The sequence below is a fragment of the Pogona vitticeps genome, chromosome 1 (genome assembly GCF_051106095.1).
Source record: "Pogona vitticeps strain Pit_001003342236 chromosome 1, PviZW2.1, whole genome shotgun sequence".
In the NCBI taxonomy this organism is placed as follows: Eukaryota; Metazoa; Chordata; class Lepidosauria; order Squamata; family Agamidae; genus Pogona; species Pogona vitticeps.
The window spans coordinates 298,305,208-298,322,680 of NC_135783.1; positions in this window are offsets into that span (position 1 = coordinate 298,305,208).

The window sequence follows — 17,473 nt, forward strand, 5'->3', positions numbered from 1 at the left end:
ATTGAAAAGAATGTTCTGATCAATTTAAGTTTCCTGTGGGCTAAAACCACACACTCTGGAAAAAACAGGTGTTGTTCACATGGACTCCTGTTACTTCTCATGATACAAGCCCCACTGTGGTTTCAAAATGGTGCCCAATACACACTTTAAAAAACTGCTGTAGGTTTTCCATGGAACAACATCTCTGGCCAATCGGTTACCTAGGATGCCTCCCAGCACTGGCTGGCCAGTGATGTTGTTCTTCCATGGAAGGGGGAAGTTCTCTTGGCTCTGTTTTTGCAGCATGGAGAGCAGCTAAGTACTCTCAGCTGCTACCCCAACTATGTCATAAGTTACAGTGGTGCCTCACTTGATGACGTTAATCCGTTCCAGCGAAATCACTGTAGAGCGAAATCGTCGTCAAGCAAAAGTAAAAAGCCCATTAGAATGCATTAGAAACTGGTGAATGTATTCTAATGGGCGAAATACCTCATTGTAAAGCGAAGATCCTCCATAGGGAGGCCATTTTCTGCTCCCTGTAGAGCGAAGAATCTGTCCCTAACATAGCAGGGAGCCATTTTGCACAGTGGGAGGCCATTTTGGAAACCCGACGGTCAGCTGTTTTGATCGTCGCTAAGCGAAAAATCGGTTCCCGAAGCAGGGAACTGATCATCGTAAAGGGGATTTTTCCCATAGACACATCGTTTTGCGATCGCAATAGCGATTATAAAAACCTCATCATACAGCGGATTCGTTGTACAACGAGGTAATCGTCAACTGGGGCACTACTGTATCTGCTTCCCACGTTCCCCCTGCTGGCTCACCCACTGACCTGCCAGCACACACTGCTCCATCCCTCCTCATTGCGCAATCTTCCAGTCCAGGCAGAAGCCTAGACTTCCTTTCTCCACCTCCTCCAGCAGCTTATCACTCAGGTGAAGAGGCAGGGCAGGAATTACTGCAACACTGCATTTGAGTGGCCAGTTGCTGGAGGAGGTAGAGAAGGGAAGTCTGGGCTCTGACAGGGAGGGACGGAGCAGCATGCCCTGGAAGCTCAGTGGGTGAGCTGGTGGGTGGAGAGGGAAGGGATGACTTATAACAAAGGGGCACGAAGTACTTCATGCACATCTCTAGGCCCCAAACCTAATGCTGTCAGTAGCCAGGGAGTTTCCCAGCACTGGCCAGCAGGTAATATGCTGCTTTAATGCAAACAATTGCATTAGCACAGAACATAAGCTGCACGTGGGTTCCTGCCTGTTTGTAGGTAAACCACAGTAAATTCCATTGCTGTGGATTACTGCAAACATGTAGTTCCAGCTGTGCAGTGGCTGATATAGTCCCAAGAGGGGTCTGGAACTAGAAAAACAAATTCCAGCAGGGCTTTTGGAAGGGAGAAAAGGCAAAAAGACATTTCACCACAACAGATGTTCAAGGTCCCTTTAAGAGCTTGATCATGTTTTTTTATTCCTCCTCCCAGAATCCCTCAAGCTGGGAATTCTGGGAGATAAATTGGAGGGAGGGGTGGGAGGAGAAGAACTTTCCCAAGCTCTTCTGGCTGCTAACCCTAGCATGATGGACTGATCACTGTACTGCAGAAGACATTAAGTCAAAGCAGAATACAAAGTAGACCAGACAGGTTTGTAAGGCTGAAAAAGAAAAAAGAAAAGAAAAGAAAAGTGACTTTCAAATGCAACTACTTATGTATAAGAAAAGGCACAGGCAGGAGTTGTTGTTTGTGCAGGGGTTCCAGTATGGAGCAGGAAGGATCCTGCTGCAATATGTTTTCATCTCGCCCTGAGGGAGGCATCTTGCTTTTTTGCTTCCAGGACTGAAATAGGGGAAGTGTCAGGAGAGGAGAATGGGGGGGGGATGCATTGTTATAACAGAGATCCTAACTCATGCTGGATTTTTAGGAAGAAAATAAAGCAACATCATTCAACCTGCTTTCCAAAAATAAAAGTTATGTTAATATGTATTGCAAAGTAGCCTCTCCCTGCCTTGGTACTAAATGAGGGTGGGAGAGGAAGCTTGAGAGAAAGAGAGAGAGAGAGAGAGAGAGAGAGAGAGAGAGAGAGAGAGAGAGAGAGAGAGAGAGAGAGAGAGAGAGAGAACTACTCTTACTGGAAGATAAAATTAGAAATGGTCTACATTGCCTGAAACCGTTTTGTGGTAAACATTGTGTCTCAATAGTAATATAATGAGTTCCAAGAAAATGCTGCATTAGCTTCTTTTCTAAATAATTACTTGAAAAGGTTGATACAAAGAACATTAGGGCAAATTATTATTTTCTCGTGGCATAACTAACTGTCCCACCACTCCCCTCCCCCAGCACAGTACAATATGCTGAAAAATCCATGTTTGTGCTGGCTTAGACAGTGATAATATTTACAACTAAAGGTACATCCAGGTACTGAAATGTTGGTGTTCCAATTTACCTCTTAAATCTCTGTTATTATATGAGACAGAGAATAGGGGGAAACTTGGGAGAATGGATTATTCCCCTGGTCTCTAACTTTCAAAACAACATTTTCCCCTGCCTGGGGCTACAAGCCCTGAACAAACCTTTCCTATGTAAATGGAAATAAGCTCAGAAGTCATATTTAATGTGGATTATTTTTCCGCTACACATTTTGGGGTTTTGCCAGATACGTAGCAGCTCTATTTAAAAGATAGAGATGAAGAATTTTTGTATGACATTCTACTGTATACAGCAAATTAGTAGACAGCTTAGCACTAGAGATGGGAATGAATATAAAAACAGATCAGTTTTTTCGAGGAATATAGCCAATTCGTCAAATATTGGCTATAACTTCACAGCCTCAGCCACCCACCCACCCCCACTATACGGGCATTAGGCTGTCCCCATGCCAACATCGACAACAACAATAACAACAGCACCTACATCAAGCCCAGTGGTTCAGCTGCAGTTCAACTTAGTAGGTAGGCAGAAGCAGGAACAAGGGACAAGAGCTCAGGTCACCCCATTGCATGGATTCGAACTGCTGATCTTCCACTCGAGAAGCCCAGCAGCCACCCTGATTAACTGCCGTTAGTAGCACCTTGCAGTCGGACCCTATTCTCCTGCTGTTGCTGCTGCTTTGACAACCTCAGTTGCCTCCTGGGGGACGAACTTCAGTAACTTTGCTGGCAAATGTGATGTTGCAGAAGAAGAAGACCAGAGTCTCCTGTGGCTGCCTTTTGCCTCAGTGCCGCGATGGGGTGAAAAAGCCTGCTTTCTGGCTGTGAACTTCCTCAGTGCCTGATGGGGCAAAAAGTCAACAACACTGCTGGCCCTTTGAACAATTTCCTAATCCTGCAGCGCCTTCCACTTCAGCTACATTCCAAAAGGTCTGTCTGCTCTGCCCCACCCAAAACCTGTCCAGGTGTGACCCCATCGCTTGGCTTCAGACTGGTTTTCAACCCGTACCAAGAGGGCCGGCCTATCTAAGCCTCCCCAAACCTCCCAGAGCTATCTTTATCATATCTGGGTGGTCTCAGCAACCAAGCTGTGATCCACAGCTTTCTAGTTCTAAATGAGTATCTTTGTTTCTTTGAAGGTTGTCAGCAAGTCTAGTTAGATGTTGGTGGACAGGTGAGTCTCCTAGGCCAGGCTCTGCCCCACCCAAAGCCTATCCAGGCATCATCCCATCGCTCCATCGCCTGGCTTCAGACTGCAGAGCCCATCTCGTTTTCAACCCATGCCAAGGGGGCTGGCCTGTATAAGCCTCCCCAAACCTCTGAGGGCTATGTTTTAAATATCCCAGGGGTCTCAGCAGCCAAGTTGCAACCCCCAGCTTTCTAATTCTAAGCGAGCATCTTTGTCGCCCCATCGCTGCTGCCATGTGCCTCAGTGCCTGATGGGGCAGCACACAATCCCTTTGCTGCTGCCAACTACCTCAGTGCTCAATCAGGCCAAAAGAGCCTGCTTTCCTGCTGCCAACTTGCTCAGTGGGGCAGCACACACCACTTTGCTGCTGTTAACTACCTCAGTGCCCAATGTGGACAAAAAAAAGCCTGCTTTCCTGCTGCCTTTCCCCCCAGTGTCCGATGGGGCAGCACATGCCGCTTTGCTGCTGCCATGTGCGTCAGTGAACATGAGGTTGAAAGAACATGAAAGACACTTGAGACTAAAACAACTGGAAAAATCAGCAGTAGCTGAACATGCCCTGAAACAAGGTGGACATAAAATCCTGTTTCAAAACACAGAAGTACTGGACAACAGCAGCAATCATTATGTTACGCTACACAGGTAAGCCATTAAAATCCACAAACATCATCACAGCTTCAACAAAACATAAGAAAGTCTGAAACTCAACAAAGCCTGGCTCCCAGCACTGAAAAATACAGCCTGCAAAAAGGTCAACAAACTCAAGGACCAGCCACAAGGACCAGTGATCACTGCACACCAAAGACTAGCTAACAACACTCATCAATCAGAGTGACAGATCATATCCCCCCTAATCACAACAATACACCCACAACAACAACAACAAAAAAACACTGATCACCATAATTACCCAATCTCCTGAACAGGATAAAAAGCTGATCCCACAGCTACAAATACTCAACTACCCCACAGAATACAGACAGGGTTCTAATTCCTGTCCTCTGAAGATGCCAGCCACAGAGACTGGTGAAACATTAAGAAGAAAAACCTCCGGAACACATTAAAAAAAAACCCAGACTGAAAAACCTACAACAACCATCAGATCCCGGCCATGAAAGCCTTCTTAAATGCAATAGAATAATTACTTTACTGTCTAAACTCATGATGACTCTGGGTAGAATAAACACAAAGGGAGGGCAAACTTCTATACCCCCTCCTGAACACTTCTGTTTCTCTCCCCATAAGGAGAAGGAAGGGGGGGGGGCTTCCATAGTCAATGGAAGCTCTATGTGTACCTGCCAGGAGGGTGTGTGGCTTAGGCACTCCCTCTTTTCACTTGTGTAGCCTACTCAAATTCATTACACCCAAATAGGGTAATGTGAGGCAGGGCTTTACGAATTATGTTTGGGAACTTCCAAGATCTGCTGACCAACAGAGACAGTGACGAGTGTAAGTTGTAGTCTTAAAATAGCTTTTCTAATTTCTGGTGTAGAGAATAGTAGCACATCCAGTGGGAGTGTGTTCCAAAGATTAAAACCATTGCAGCCTGAAAACAACTGGCAATCTAGGACAATCCTAATCCAAAATTGTGTACCACTTTGTAGTTTACAAGTTACATTTTATATCGACTGAAACTTCAAGAAATTCTTCAAGGCAGCCACACACAGAAAGCATTAGTCTGTGCAGTAGCACAAGACATTACCATTGATATTTACACAATACTTGTGTTGGATAAAAATCCAAAGGGCATAATAAGGCATACAGAGGAATAATAATGAACACGTATGTTTCTGAAAGCATATTCTTTATGATGTCAGCATTAATAATAATCTTGTTACTGAGAATCATCACTACTTCTTTGAAATTAACTGTGTTTGAAGACACTTTGGATGGAGTATTTTGATTGTCCCTATGAAGCTGGGGATTTTTCCCCATGAAAATTTGCTGTATTTCTAGAATTTATAAGGGCTCTTCAAGTTTGGAAAGAAGAAAATGTGGTGCTTTGAGCTGGATATCCTGTACTGTTTGGATCTGGAACAGGAAAGCTATTACATTGCAAACATTTTCAGTTTATTGTTTGAATTTCAAGCCCAGATCGAGAGATGGGGACGAACCACCAATGGATGGCTGAACAGGTGTTCTGTGGTTCAGTGGCCCACTGACAAAGAAACCCACTATTGGACCTTCTCTAGCTGTTATTTTAAGATGAAGGACATTCTAAAAGTAAAGTTCTGCTGGTTTGTTTTGTGCCTGTCCTTTAGGGATTGGCATTTAGTTCTGAACCATTTTTATCATGCTTGTAAAATTGTCATCTTTGCCGGTCAATTCAATGCATAAATAGAGTTATAAAATATTTACAAAACAAAAGGACCTTTTGCAAAGAGGTTGGGACATTTGGGGATTCTAAAATTTACAGACCAATAATAACTCCTGTTTCCCCCCCGGGACTGACATTTAAACGCAATCACAGTGCAACACAAGCTGCTCTGAAAACTTCTGCATAAATTTAAAAGGAAGTAGCTAGTCACTACAGAAGCTTAAATGTCCTTGGGGGAAAAAAATCTCGGGAACCACATTTTTGTGTTGCGTTGTGGTTGCAACGTTGTCTTTAGCACCCTTTGCTTGACCAGTTTGACACAAGTTAAAAAGCATGAGACTGAACTCACTGTTGGGATGCAGGTCGAAAGCAAGGCTCATTCAAAGCCTTGCTGTGGTGAAATTAGGTCCCAGAAGAATTAAATGTTTTGGATTTAAATAATAGAAATTATCTTGGATAACTTCTTTGCAATTCTACTCCACTTGAGTGAGAAAACAAAACATTATGCACCAACTGATTCATCACAGTCTTGCTTTTGCTAAGCACTTCTGAATGTTATTGTTTTCAGTGGAAATAACTGAAGAGACTGAAACATGGGATTTATTGGGAATTTAAAGTGGATCTTGCCCTTATCGCTGTATTAAGTAAATGTCCAAGAGTCAGTTTGATGGAGTGGATACTGGATCAGATGAGAACTCAAAGGGCCTAGGTTCAAATTCCATGTCAGCTGTGGAATTTCATTGGGAGTCAACAATATTAAACCACTTTTTGAACATCTCATGTATCTCAAAAATCTTATTAGGATTTGACTTAAGGGCACATAAAGGCAAGAGAAAAATATCCAGGCAAGAATCTCTAATATTTCTGTGTCGCATGCAAACCCCTTTGATGGATTGCTGCCTTGTCGTGGTGAAGAGGCTTAAGTAATTCAGAGAAGCTATGGGCTATGCCATGCAGGGACACCCAAGACGGACAGGCCATAGTGGAGAGTTCTGACTAAACGTGATCCACCTGGAGCAGGAACTGGCAAGCCACTCCAGTATCTTGGCCAAGAAAACCGCATGAACAGAAACAAAAGGCTAAAAGATATGACACTGGAAGATGAGCCCCTCAGGTCGGAAGGCGTCCAACATGCTACTGAGGAAGAGCGGAGGACAAGGACAAGTAGCTCCAGAGCTAATGAAGTGGTTGTGCCAAAGCCAAAAGGATGCTCAGCTGCAGACATGCCTGGAAGTGAAAGGAAAGTCCAATGCTCCAAAGAAAAATACTGCATAGGAACCTGGAATGTAAGATTTGTGAACCTTGGTAAGCTGGATGTGGTCAAACAAGAGATGGCAAGAATACACATTGACATCCTGGGTGTCAGTGAACTAAAATGGACGGGAATGGGCAAATTCAATTCAGACGATTATCATATCTACCATTGTGGACAAGAATCCCATAAAAGAAATGGAGTAGCTCTCATAGTCAACCAAAGGGTGGGAAAAACTGTACTGGGATATAATCTCAAAAATGATAGAATGATTTCAATACTAATCCAAGGCAGACCTTTCAATATCACAGTAATCCAAGGTTATGCATCAACTACCGATGCGGAAGAGGCTGATATTGACTAATTCTATGAAGACTTACAACACTTTCTAGAACTGACACCAAAGAAAAATGTTCTTGACATTAGAGGGAATTGGAATGCTAAAGTAGGGAGTCAAGAGAAAAAGGAACAACAGGTAAGTTTGGCCTTGGAGTTCAAAACGAATCAAAATAATTTAAACCAAATCCCTTATGAATACACAGTGGAAGTGAAGAACAGATTTAAGGAAATAGATTTGGTGGACAGAGTGCCTGAAGAACTATGGATGGAGGCTCGTAACATTGTATAGGAGGCAGCAACAATAACCATCCCAAAGAAAAGGAAATGCAAGAAAGCAAAGTGGCTGTCCACCAAGGCCTTACAAATAGCAGAGAAGAGAAGGGAAACAAAATGCAAGGGAGATGGGGAAGGTTAAAGAAAATTGAATACAGTCTTCCAAAGAATAGCAAGGAGAGACAAGAGGGCCTTCTTAAATGAACAGTGCAAAGAAATAGAGGAAAATAATAGAAAGGGAAATACTGTACTAGAGGAAAATATAGAAATTTAAGAACCAGAGATTTTATCAAGAAAATTAGAGATATTAAAGGAACATTTTGTACAAAGATGGAGATGATGGAGATGGTGGAGAAGGACAAAAATGGTAGGGACCTCACAGAAGCAGAAGACATCAAGAAGAGGTGGCAAGAATACAATGAGGAATTATACCATAAAAATCTGGTTGTCCCAGACAACCCAGATAGTGTGGTTTCTGACCTTGAGCCAGACATCCTGGAGAGTGAAGACAAGGCTGTATATTCTCTGCCTGCTTATTTAACTTATATGCAGAATACAGCATGTGAAAGGCAGGACTGGATGAATCCCAAGCCGGAATCAAGATTGTCGGAAGAAATATCAACAACCTAAGATATGCAGATGATACCACTTTGATGGCAGAAAGTGAGGAGGAAATACAGAATCTCTTAATGAGGGTGAAACAGGAGAGGGCAAAAATGGTTTGAAACTCAACAGAAAAAAAACTAAGATCATGGCCACTGGTCCTATCACCTCCTGGGAAATAGAAGGGGAAAGGTAGTGACAAATTTTACTTTCCTAGGCTCCATGATCACTGCAGATTGTGACAGCAGCCACGAAATTAAAAGACGCCTGCTTCTTGGGAGGAAAGTGACGACAAACCTAGACAGCATCTTAAAAAGCAGAGACATCACCTTGTCGACAAAGGTCCTCATAGTCAAAGCTATGGTTTCTCAAGTAGTGATGTATGGAAGTGAGAGCTGGACCATAAAGAAAGCTGACCACCGAAGAATTGATACTTTTGAATTGTGGTGCTGGAGGAGACTCTTCAGAGTCCCCTGGACTGCAAGGAAATCAAACCTGTCCATTCTGAAGGAAATCAACCCTGAGTGCTCACTGGAAGGACAGATCCCGAAGCTGAGGCTCCAATACTTTGGCCATTTGACGAGAAGAGAAGACTCCCTGGAAAAGACCCTGATGTTGGGAAAGTGTGAAGGCAAGAGAGAAGGGAATGACAGAGGACGAGATGGTTGGACAGTGTCACCGAAGCTACGAAGATGAATTTGACCAAACTCCAGGAGGCAGTGGAAGACAGGAGGACCTGCCGTGTACTGGTCCATGGAGTCAAGAAGAGTCGGACATGACTTAATGACTAAACAACAACAAGTATACAAGCCTATATCTGTGTTCCTGAAAGATTCTATTAGGGTTCAAGGTATTTTATACCATTGTATCATTTGAAATGTGCACATGACATACAACCAGAATGAATAATCCTAATGGAATGTGGTAACGTTGAGAACAGTCAATGTGTTACAACTGTGGTCCCCAACCTTTTTCACCCCATAGACCGGCTGGGGAAGGTGGGGAACCCCCAGTGCTCGTGTGCATGAGTAAATGGTGTGGCACATGTGTGGGCGTGCACGCTCATGCGCATGTGCAAACAGCAGCACGGCGCTTGCTCGGGCACACTGGAGTGTGCGCACAGGCACAAACAGGCTGTGCAGGGCTGAATGCGTGTGTGTGGGGGGCGGGAGGTCTGTTTTCACGGCCCGGTTGGGGACCTCTGTGTTACAGTACAGAAGATGGTGTCAGCAGATTCATAAGAACTTCAATTGTGTAAAATTTCCCTAGCTTTTCCTACATCATCAACTCATGAGCTCCCCCTTTTCCCCAGTATATATCTGCTATGGCAGTAGTTCCCAACCTTGGGTCCCCAGATGTTCTTGAATTACAGTTCCCAGAAATCTTGGCCAGCATAGCTAATGATGAAAGCTTATTGGAGATTTAGTCCAAAAAAATCGGGGGAACCAAGATTCAGAACTACTGCCCTCTGACACAGAGTAGTATGGAACACACAACTCCATTTGAGCTAGTAGGACTGCTTTGAGAAACCTGTTGGGCATTTTAAAAAAATCTCATGTACTAATGGCCCAAATGCTTTGAAGAATGTCAACCCAACAGTTTTAGCATTCTAATTAGTTAGGGAATCTATGGATTAAACACAATTTTCAGTACGATCTAGAGCAAAGCCATTGAATCAGTGGGACTTGATTCAGTGATGATTGTCATCACCCACTGATTCAGTGCCTCTGATCTACCTACCATTCACCAGTAGCTGCATTTCACCCCACATGGATAATTTTGGAATTGTGCAGATAATTTACTATCCAGAACTCCCATAGAAGCAATAATGCAGTAATCTTGAGTCCCACATGATCCCACAAGTGTCAGCCATTTCACGTTAGAGGTTTTCGGCTGTGTCCTCAAGCTCTATGCCACTAGCATCCTAACCATCTTCTGCACACCATTATGATCTCTTGTGATCCCTTGATGATCTCTTAGGCACTGTAGATGCGGATGACGTAGAAGCACAGGAAAGCTGTACCAATTTAAAGCAAGATTTCAACCCATCAGGAATGTTATCCCTGATAAAGCCATTGTGTTGTGTCAATCTGTCTCTCCCCACAACTGTTTCTGATTAGGAGACTGCCTGTATCATTTTTCAGGGCAAAGCTATTGCCACTGTATTCATTTGTATTCTGCCTGGTATGTCTGTGACATTCCTGCTGCTCCCTTTTGCATCACTTGGCTTTTTATTTTAAAACAATGACAAGTACATTTCTTTCCTCTTTCTCTAATCTACTGAGCAATGTGATAGCTTCATGAACTAATAAAGTGGATTTTAAACCTCATGCCAAAATAAATATGTTAATTCTCAAGCTGTCACCAGACTCTGTGTTATTTTTGGTGCAAATAACGAACACGTCAATCCTCTTAGAATCAAAGACCCTCCCAAATTGTTCTGTCTAGGCCAACTTTAAAATGGGGAAGGGAGGGAGGGAACACGGAAAAGATGTAAAAAAATAAAACTACTTCTACTTTCTTTTTAACTAGGACAAAAGCCATAAATATGATGCTACTGAATTGGTACATTTTTTTTTAAAAAAAAAGGTATATGATGATGTTTAAATTGCACAATGATTGTTTTCTGATCCACACTGCAGAGTCTTGAAGTATATCATTCAGCAGGGTGAAACACATTGCAGTGTTGTTATGGGCCATCCGTTTGTGTGAGATGTTCAAGGAATGGTTTACCACGGCCACGGCCACGACCAGTAAGTTTTCATGGTTGAGTTGGGATTTAAACACAGGTCTCCTGATTTCTCGTCCAACATTCTGCTCACTGCATCACACTGGCTCCTGGCATACCATTTATTACTGTGTTTCCCCGAAAATAAGACAGGGCCTTATATTAATTTTTGCTCCAAAAAAAATGCATTAGGACTTATTTTCAGGGAATGTTTTTTGTTTTTTTTTCATGTACAACAACCTACATTTATTCAAATCCAGTCATGTCATCTTTTGGATGCTGCACAATGGTGGAGGGTGGGTTTCACTTAACTGGGGCTTATTTTTGGGTTAGGGCTTATATTACGAGCATCCCGAAAAATCATATTAGAGCTTATTTTCAGGTTAGGTCTTATTTTTGGGGAAACAGGGTAGTAGCTTCTAAATGACATTCAGCAACATGTAATAAAATGGAGATTAACTGTACTTGTTAAACGTTTTCCAGAAGATCTGCCCTGCCATTGTGAAGTTACATGAAATAGAAATCATGGCACAAACCAATCCATGTTCTTCTCTCAACAGTTTCATCTTTCCTCCCTTGCACTCCAGATTCCAGAACCTGACAAATTTATTTTTTGTCCTAAAACTCAATGTAACTCGTTGCCTGGCGGATCCGGGAAGCTCTAGTCCAAAAGGAACCTTACCAAACTCTGTTGAAATCTTTTTTTCATATTCTCTCTCTGTGTACACTGAAACATCAGGAACACAAGGTGGGTGCATGGTTGTAAAGTTCTAAGTGTGTGTGCGTGTGCGCGCGTGCGTGCGTGCACGTGTGCATGCACGTGTGCATGCATGTGTGTGTGTGTGTGTGTGTGGCCTAGGAAGGCATAGGAAGCAGCTGATTCTTGGCAAAAGATTTAAAGGATTTTGCTTTTTTTAAAAAAAAACTTGCAGACTAGTTAATTTTTCAAGAAAAATGAGTCACAGGGAAAAATTGGCAAAACCAATATTCCACATATTAGCTTGCACGGTTCTGGACAGGTAAATTCTTCTGATCATTATGTCGCAAGCAGTGACAGCACTGAAAAAACAAAACACTGGATGTCGTGTGGAGACTTCATGAATTCTGCTCATCTCACAATGTTGATTTTTTATTTTTATGTACCATATCCTGGTCTTATTTCCATTTACTCAGAGGGAAATTATACAGACTGTTATAAGCCGTACTCCTACATAAAAGTGTGTATAACACTGCAGTTGTAATGTACTGTACAATCTCAGTCTTGTTTCTCCTCATAACAAACACAAGACACGTTGTTGTCTTCTAAAATGGGGTGCTGAGACAGTCAATGAGTCATCCAGCACTGCAAAGGAAGGTCACAGATAAATAGGATTTTTTAAAAACTATGCAAATTGAAAATATATGGAAATCAACTTATTTCCTAAGTGAGGCAAAGCTTTAGGAAAACTGCTTAGGAACAAGCAAAAAGAAAAAAAGAAAGGAAGGAAAGGAAAAGAAAAGAAAAGAAGAAAAAAGAAAAATGAAAGAAAAGAAGAAGAAAAAGGGGAAGAAAAAACATAGAGATTAAAACTAAACAGTGGACTGCCCACCACTTCCACCAATTATTTTTTAATTGCAAATGAACAACTGAAAGAGGGTTTAGCCATGATTTAAGGGGTCCGTGTAACAAACTAGTGAAATACATTGCCAGAGAGCGATGCAAAGATCCTTTTTTTAAAAGCCAAAACCTCAACATTTTTACTGTACTATGCTCCCAGAATGCTCTAAGCAATAATGAAAAATAGAAGCAGCTATTAAAACCAGAGTTTAATAAAGTTACTTTTTTAGATGAGAACTCTCAGAATCTCTGCATGACCATGAACCTTGGCAGCTGAAGGATTTTGAATCGTTGACAGAGATGACTGAATTTCGCCATTCTGACCCAATATTGGAAGAAGAGGACTTCATATTGCCTGCATCCAGAAATGAAGAGGGATGGCTGCAGGTGAACCTGAAACTACCATACCATCTACTATGGAAGAGGTTAGCAACGTAAGCGGGAGGTGGTGAGTGCTCCAACACTCAAGGCATTCAACCAAAAATTGGACAATCATTTATCAAATCTTTGATTTGGAATCTTGTACTGAGTGGGAGAAAGGGACGTGGTGGCACTGTGGTTTAAACTGCAGAAGCCTCTGTGCTGCAAGGTTAGAAGACCAGCAGTCGTAAGATCAAATCCATGCAACGGAGTGAGCTCCCGTCGCTTGTCCCAGCTGCTGCCAACCTAGCTGTTCGAAAGCATGTAAAAATGCAAGTAGATAAATAGGTACCACCACGGTGAGAAGATAATGGCGTTCCATGTCTAGTCGCACTGGCCACATGACCACGGAAGATTGTCTTCAGACAAACACTGGCTCTATGGCTTGGAAACGGGGATGAGCACCGCCCCCTAGAGTCAGACACGATTGGACAATTGTCAAGGGGAATCTTTACCTTACTGAGTGGGGGGGGGGGGGAGTTTGCACTCAGTGGTCTTATAGTCCCCTTTCAACTCACTATTCTATGAGTCTATGTAGACCATAGGTTTCATGCAGCCTCCAGGGGCCCCAAATATAACCCCTAGTGAAACAATCGAAGGGGGAAAAAAATTAAAAATCTGGAAAAGTAAATTTATGCCATCTGAGAAGTATGGGGAGTACTTTTGACAAGTATTTTTGAAGAGCCCCATAATTCCATTTAATTTTTTAATAAAATGCAGCTGCCTGATGGCTCTGAGGGGCTTCTTCAGGGGAAAAAGACCCAGTTATGTAAGAGATAATGGGGGTGGGGATGATCAGGGTAGATGCGTGAAAGCCCCCTGTGCTACAGCCTTCTTCAAATTCCCTCTGCATCCACCTTTCCTTATTCCATCTCAAGCGTTGGGCCATACTTTCAGTTTTATGTGCCTCCCTCCTGCTTTTTATAACATCTTGCCTCATGAAGAAAAGATCCAGAGAACTCAAGCTTGTACATTTTTTTTGTAACTTTTAATGTGTGTGTAATAAAAATATTACAGTAATGTGGGTTTTTGAATTTAACTGATCAAGGTAATCCTTGAGCCAGGTTTATTAACTGCAAAGTGTTTTGCTTCCTTGCTTTAATGTGGAAGCAAATTTTAACTTGATGACTCCCCAAAATACCCTTGGTGGACCAAGAGTACAATATCACCGATATTGTTTAATCCACTCCTTTAAGTAAAGGAGAGAGGAGGCTAGAGTTAGAACAGCAAGCCTGCTTCCTTCTCCTATTCTCCATACAGTATTTCAAAATCTAATGATTCTTTAAAAGAAACACAAACAAACAAGTGAGCTGCATTTAGGAGAGCAGTAAGTAAGCCACTCTGAGTGAAACCCAGTGTTGCAACATGGCAGTTTAAATCTGTTGTAGAATCAGATTTCAAATTGCTCTTTGGCAGTGAAGCAAAGAGATGCTCAAGTTCTGTAACTCTGCTTTCCTTTGTGCAAATAGTATTGAAATTATTGCAACCATTGTATGCTGCCTTAAAGACGTTTTGGCTGGAAGGGATCTTTTTGGGCTGGGATATTTGTCAGTCAGTCTTTTTGTTGTTTAGTTGTTAAGTCATGTCCAACTCTTCCTAACCCCATTGACCAGAGTATGCCAGGCCCTCCTATCTTCCACTGCCTCACGGAGCTGGGTCAAATTCAACTCGCCTTGGAGTTCAAAATGAATCAAAATAATCGAAACCAAATCCCTTATGAATAAACAGTGGAAGTGAAGAACAGATTTAAGGCACTAAATTTGGTGGACAGAGTGCCTGAAGAACTATGGATAGAGGCTCATAACATTGTATAGGAGGCAGCAACAATAACCATCCCAAAGAAAAGGAAATGCAAGAAAGCAAAGTGGCTGTCCAACGAGACCTTACAAACAGCAGAGAAGAGAAGGGAAATCAAATGCAAGGGAGATAGGGAAGGTTAAAGAAAATTGAATGCAGTCTTCCAAAGAATAGCAAGGAGAGACAGGAGGGACTTCTTAAATGAACAGTGCAAAGAAATAGAGGAAAATATAGAAAGTTAAAAACCAGAGATTTTATCAAGAAAACTGGAGATATTAAAGGAACATTTTGTGCAACAATGGACATGATGAAGGACAAAAATGGTAGGGACCTCACAGAAGCAGAAGACATCAAGAAGAGGTGGCAAGAATACACAAAGGAATTATACCATAAAGATCTGGATGTCCCAGACAACACAGATAGTGTGGTTGCTGACCGTGAGCCAGACATCCTGGAAAGTGAAGTCAAGTGGGCCTTAGAAAGCATGGCTAACAACAAGGCCAGTGGAGGTGATGGCATTCCTGTTGAACTATTTAAAATCTTAAAAGATGACGCTGTTAAGGTGCTACATTCAATATGCCAGCAAGTTTGGAAAACTCAGCAGTGGGCAGAGGATTAGAAAAGATCAGTCTACATCTCAATCCCAAAGAAGGGCAGTACCAAAGAATGCTCCAACTACCGTACAATTGCACTCATTTCACACGCTATCAAAGTTATGCTCAAAATCCTCCAAGGTAGGCTTCAGCAGTATGTGGACCGAGAACTCCCAGAAGTACAAGCTGGATTTCGAAGGGACAGAAGAACTAGAGACCAAATTGCTAACATGTGCAGGATTATAGAGAAAGCCAGAGAGTTCCAGAAAAACATCTACTTCTGCTTCGTTGAGTATGCAAAAGCCTTTGACTGTGTTGACCACAAAAAACTATGGCAAGTTCTTAAAGAAATTGGAATGGCTGACTACCTTATCTACCTCCTGAGAAATCTATATGTAGGACAGGAAGCAACGGTTAGAACTGGATATGGAACAAGTGATTCGTTCAAAATTGGGATAGAAATACAACAAGGCTGTACAGTATTGTCTCCCTGCTTATTTAACTTATATGCAGAATACATCATGTGAACGGCAGGACTGGATGAATCCCAAACCAGAATTAAGATTGCCATAAGAAATACAAGCTCAGATGTGGAAATGATACCACTCTAATGGCAGAAAGTGAAGAAGAATTAAAGAGCCTCTTAATGAGGGTGAAAGAGGAGAGGGCAAAAATGGTCTGAAGCTCAACATTTAAAAAAAATCTAAGATCATGGCCACTGGTCCTATCACCTCCTGGCAAATAGAAGGAGAAGGTATGGAGTCAGTGACAGATTTGCTTTCTTGGGCTCCGTGATCACTGCAGATGGTGACAGCAGCCGTGAAATTAAAAGACGCCTGCTTCTTGGGAGGAAAGCGATGACAAACCCAGACAGCATCTTAAAAAGCAGAGACATCACCTTGCCGACAAAAGTCCTCATAGTCAAAGCTATGGTTTCTCAAGTAGTGATGTATGGAAGCAAAAGCTGGACCATAAAGAAGGCTGACCACCAAAGACTTGATACTTTTAAATTGTGGTGCTGGAGGAGACTCTTCAGAGTCCCCTGGACTGCAAGGAAATCAAACCTGTCCATTCTGAAGGAAATCAACCCTGAGTGCTCACTGGAAGGACAGATCCCCAAACTGAGGCTCCAATACTTTGGCCATCTGATGAGAAGAGAAGACTCCCTGGAAAAGACCCTGATGTTGGGAAAGTGTGAAGGGAAGAGGAGAAGGGGACGACCGAGGACGAGATGGTTGGACATCAAAGCGACCAACATGAATTTGACCAAACTCCGGGAGGCAGTGGAAGACGGGAGGGCCTGGCGTGCTCTGGTCCATGGGGTCACAAAGAGTCGGACACAACTTAACGAGAACATTAAAAAAGGAAAAAAAATGTGTATCTAAATTAAGGCATTTCTCCTAAGCCAATTTTCTGCAAAGTCAGTCTGTTTGATTTTAATGGCGTTAATTTCTGTCTCTGCAGACCTGAGCTTACAGCCCCTTTTAAATTTGCATCTGATGATTCAGATCCAATAAACTGGATGTGGAAGTGCACTGTGGCAGCAGGGGTGGGTGGGAGGTATGTAAACCCGCCTCCCTTCTGGCACTCCTATTGCTAGCTGGATGGAATTGTGAAGTGGCTAACCTCGTCAAACCTTCCTCCTTTTGGAGTGGGGGTTTCATACAAGACCGTTTCCCCAGTAAAATATGACTATACCAATAAAGAATATTAAAAGGAGATGGTTTGCTTGGCCGCCACGGTGCCCGCTTTGGCTCTACAAATAGTAATAACAACATGAATCACGCGAAGGCCGGTTCCTTCCGCGCTTCTCCGCCTCTCCTTCCGATGGTGGAAGCGAGGGAACAATTCCCGACGCGGCCTGCAGGGGGAGCCGCTGCTGCCGCCGCCGCTGCTGCTGCTGCTACTCCTCCCGCAATCGGCGGGCGCTCTCGAGGGACGCATCTCGGACTTGGAGCCGCGGCTCTT